We start from the raw sequence: 5000 nt of genomic DNA, 5'->3' as shown, positions 1-5000 counted from the left end.
CAGTCGAAGAGGGAGGTTTCCAGGTGCGAAGTGAAGACGGGAAGAGAGGGATTGGGGGAGAGGTGGAGGGATTGTGGTTTTTAATCAAGTCGCCAGAACAGGATCTGTTGACTATTTCTCCTTTCTTGATAAACAAAGATCCGCGGCTGTTTGTGGGGACGTCGCTGGGCGCCATTGGCTGCCGAGTGTCACCCACAAAGCACGCAGTCACTACACTTTACGGTGTGTCCCGTGAAGCGCTTTGAGGACGTCTCGAAGATGTGATCAGGCGCCGGGTCCAATGCCAGGATTATTATCATTATTACAATTAGCTGTGAAGCACTCGGAGATGTTTGATACCTCTCGGTAGGGACTTCCCCCCCCCCCCGCCCCGCCCCACCCCCAGTGAGAATGCGGTGAAATGGAGATGAGTTAATTGGATTTATTTCGTAATTATAGATTTCGATCTGTCGCCTCTTTCGATAAGGAAACCCTCACTCGTTCCCCTGAGCTACAATTCGCGACGAAAACATAAACCGTAATTTTTTTTTAACGCTGATCTTGAAAGTGTTTGCACGATCACTTTGTTTTTTTTGCCCTCCCCTCCCGTCTCTCTCTCTCCCTCACACCTTCCCCCTTCACCCCCTTCATTGGTTGCCATGACGTTGGCCTCAGCGATAAAGTTTTGCAGCCGTCAAAGCAACAGACCGCTTCCTCACTTGACGTGAGGAGACTCAGTGTTAAACACGGAGTCATTGAAACCACATCCCCCCCCCCCCACTTCACCCGATGAAAAGACGGAGAGCGAGCAGAGCGGTAGAAAGAGGCAGGAAACAGATAGCCAGCGCACAGGGTTATTTTGGGGATCGTTACCACAACACAACATGCCTAGAGATGGTTCAGAGGAGAGCAACGAGGCTGATCCCAGTGTGAGAGGAATCAGCTGTGATCGATGATCAAACAGGATCCATGTCCCCCTGTCCCTGTCCGCTCCACCATCGGCAGTCAGGTCTTCAGCCTCTCTGCCCCCACCCTCTAGAACTCCATCCCGCAGTCCCTCCGCCTCCCTCCCTCCCTCGCCTCCTTCAAGTCCCCGACTCAAGACCCTCTTCTTTGACCGGGCCTTTGGACAGCCTTCACCCTCCCCGCCCTCCACTCCTTCCTGACCCCCCACCACCAGCTCAGCTTCAAACCCTTCATTGTCCAGCCCCTTGGGATGCCCTTATCACAACAGCAACAAGAGGAAGGTCTTCAGGCTCGACTTGAAGATGAGGAAGGAGGGAGGGGGCGAGGAGGAGGGAGGGATAGAGGGAGAGAGTTCCAGTGTGATGAGACGCAGTGGGATAAACACTGCCATTGGTGCTCAATCTATGTGTAAAAAGGAGTGTGTCGGGTTTTTTTTGTGACTCGTTCAAAAGAAGGTGCGGCAATTAAAGAGGTTAACAGGAGCTGGACCTGGGTTTGGAGTGTTAATTGGGGACCAGTATCTGGTAAATGATTGAGCGGCAGCGCAGAGGGTTAGAGAGGGGTAAGAGGGAATCTGGAGAAGATGCTGTAAAAAAGGTAAAGCTTCCTTGTCAAAATAGACCTCTTTATTGTTAAATCCCAAATGGTACCAGTGACCCAAGGCTCCTGATGTGAAAGGCACTGTGCAAACCCAATTTATTGTTGTTGTGGTGGTGAATCAAAAACAAGGATGTGGGCAAGTTTCCTTACTCCACACACGCACAGACACACACACGCAGACCCAGACACACACCCAGAGACACACACACATACACCCAGAGACACACACAGCCAGAGACACACACCCAGACACACACCCAGAGCCACACACACACACGCCCAGGCACACACACACACAGACACACACCCAGAGACACACACACACACACCCAGAGACACACACACACACACACACAGAGACACACACCCAGATACACACACACACCACACACACACACACACACACACGCCCAGACACACACACACACACACGCCAGAGACACACACACACCCAGAGACACACACACAAGCCTCTGTGAGGAGGAACCTAGTTGTTAGTCAATTTGGGCAGATCACTTTCCAGGGGTCCTCCCCCAAAACATTGGTCACTCAACGGCTGTTTGTGGGGACGTCGCTGGGCGCAATTGGCTGCCGCGTTTCGCCCACAAAGCACACGGCCGCTATTATTATTGTGGTTGTGGTTGTTGTTATTCTATCGGCCTCACCCTGCCGCTCCGCCCAGGCCTGAGAGGAAGTCAGGGAGCCGTGTGGCGTGACACTGACATTGGCCGATCGGAGCCGGGAGGACGTGGGAGGGGGCATTCCTGCGGGGCAGTAGCAAAGCCTGGCAACAGGTCAGAGGTCGGGCTGGTCAGTTAAAGCCAACGATGATCATCATCATAATAATAATAATAATTGTTGCGTGTGAAATAGGGCCTGATCACGTCTTCGACACGTGCTAAAACTGAGGCACACTGTGCGCCCGTGTGAGCGTGAGTGTGTGAGTGAGCGTGTGTATGTGTGTGTGCGAGTGTGTGTGGGAGTGTGAGTGTGTGTGTGAGTGTGTGTGGGAGTGTGAGTGTGTGTGTGAGTGTGTGTGTGTGTGGGAGTGTGTGTGAGTGTGTGGGAGTGGGAGTGTGAGTGTGTGTGTGTGTGTGTGAGTGTGTGTGGGAGTGTGAGTGTGTGTGTGAGTGTGAGTGTGTGTGTGTGAGTGTGTGTGTGTGTGAGTGTGTGTGGGAGTGTGAGTGTGTGTGTGTGTGAGTGTGTGAGTGTGAGTGTGTGTGTGAGTGTGTGTGGGAGTGAGCGAGTGTAACCCGCTGAGCAGCAGCAGGTTGGAATTTGGGTTATTTTGGTGGTTTTGGGAGTGGGGCCTTTGTTAATGGTGTTAATCTTGGATCGGGAATTCTGCACAAAGCGGGCAGCGAGGGGGGGAAGTGACGGGCTCCACAGGAATGCCGGGCTTGGAACGGGCAGGTGTTTGTGGGGTGGGAAGCATAGCACTCACATCTGGCAGAGCGGAGAATGAGAGGGAGAGAGAGAGAGCCAGAGTCAGAAAAAGAGAGAGAGAGAGAGAGAGCGTGGGTGTGAGAGAGAGGAAAACAGCAGAGACACTTGTGACCGGAGCAGGAGAGAAGTTGAAGCTGGTTCTGCTCTAGTTCCTCCATGTGGCTCTGCTGTAACCACTGTTGAACCGTTACCTTTCCAAAGCCGTTGTTGGCCTTTCCCTGTGAAGCTCTACACTATTGTCCCATTTGCGTAATGGACGGTATCGTAATTATGAGAGGTTTTGATAGCGTAGATAAGGGAGAAACTGTTTCCTGTGGGTGGGGGAGTAACCAGAGGACACTTAACATTATTGAGGATAATCGGCAAAAGAACCAAAGGGGAGAACAGGTGGAGGAGAAACTATTTTTTTAAACCAGAGGCTCGTTACGGGCTGGAACTCGCTGCCTGAGAGGCTGGTGGCGGAAGCAGCTTCGATAGTAGGTCTCAAAAGGGAATGGGATAGGGATGTGAAAAGGAACAACGTGCAGGGCTTTGGGGGTAACGGAGGGGGAGAGAGTGGGACTGGTCGGTGGCTCTTTCAAGGAGCCAGCACAGGCCCGATGGGCTGAATGGCCTCCTTCTGTGCCGTAAGACCTTAGGCCCCCCACGACGGGCGAGTTTCTGTACGTTTCTCTGATGTGCTTTCTGTGTAATTTCAACCACACCTGGAACTTCCCAGTAACGCTTTACTGAAACCTTCTGCTCATTTACCCGTTCATCACAATCCAAGCAACAACAACAACAACAAGATTCCATTTATAGAGCGCCTTTCACGTCGGGAGGACGTCCCGAGGCGCTGGACAGTTGGGTCAGGACCCGAGTAGGGGGGAAATGGTCAGGGTGAGGGGAGGGAAGGGAGGGAGCGAGGAGGGGGTAGAGAGTCGAGAGGGGAGCAACAGCAGCACAGCACAGTTACTTCTGAAAAATCTGAGCACATTTTCTTGTTTAACAGAAAATCGATGGAATTCCCCACATGGGGCGCGGGGGGGGGGGGGGGGTGTTTGAGGGGTAATCTTCACAACCACCGAACAAACTACTGTACTCAAAGGGGCGGAGGTTTTGTGTGTGTGTGTGTGTGATCTTTCTTAACCTAGATTTTAATTTCCTTTTTGGTCAATTTGTTTGTGAAAAAAAAAGATGAAGTGAATCATCTCCGCCCGTCGCCTCGGCTTCGGGGGCTTTCTAAGAAAGTGTAGTGACTGTGTGTTATGCGGGCGGGACCCGGCAAAGTGATTTTTCAACACAAACGGCCGTGAAGGGGAAACACGCACCTGACGCAGGTCGGGAGGATGTCTCAAAGCGCTTCATGGGCGATTCCGGCCGGACTTTTCCGGTTGACTTATAAATAAACGTATAGATAAATAAATAAATAGCCAAATAAATAAATAGATAAATATATAAATAGATAAATAAATAGATAAACAGCTCGTGGGTCACACAGCTCAGGTTCTGACCTTTATTTGAGGTCAGAAATAACGAACTTCGCTAACGAGAACTTCACCAGGGGATGAGGGACGTGTGTTGTGTGGAGAGGACGAGAGCCGAGAGAGAAGCTGAGATCGTTCTCCTCGGAGCAGCGAAGGTTTACGCGGCGGTGGGGGGAGGGAGTGGGTGGGTTGTCAGGGAGGGAGGGGACGAGGTTTGGGGCAGTACAATCCCGGGGCCGATTCACTTTCAAAGCATCGCACATTCCAGGGGACTTCCTGTTTTCCTTCCTTTGGGAATCTGGGAAGCTTTTTCCTGCGAAGGCGTGCCCGCTCCTGTCGGCCCACTTCCTGATCGACCAGCTCTGGAAGTCACTCTGCCGTGGCCATGGGAACCACCTCCTCGGACTAACGCAATCCGGGGAACTAACCAACTCCTTACTGTAACGTCCCCCTTAGAATCCTCCCGTCAGCTCTCAGGCTTCGACGTGTGTGTGTGTGTGTGTGGGACTGTTTGTGGAGTCGTCGCTGGGTGCCATCGGTGTA

The sequence above is a fragment of the Callorhinchus milii genome, unplaced genomic scaffold, assembly GCF_018977255.1.
Source record: "Callorhinchus milii isolate IMCB2004 unplaced genomic scaffold, IMCB_Cmil_1.0 Scaffold27, whole genome shotgun sequence".
Taxonomy (NCBI): Eukaryota; Metazoa; Chordata; class Chondrichthyes; order Chimaeriformes; family Callorhinchidae; genus Callorhinchus; species Callorhinchus milii.
The sequence above is the reverse complement of the archived record's forward strand: the minus strand, read 5'-3'. Positions refer to the sequence as shown.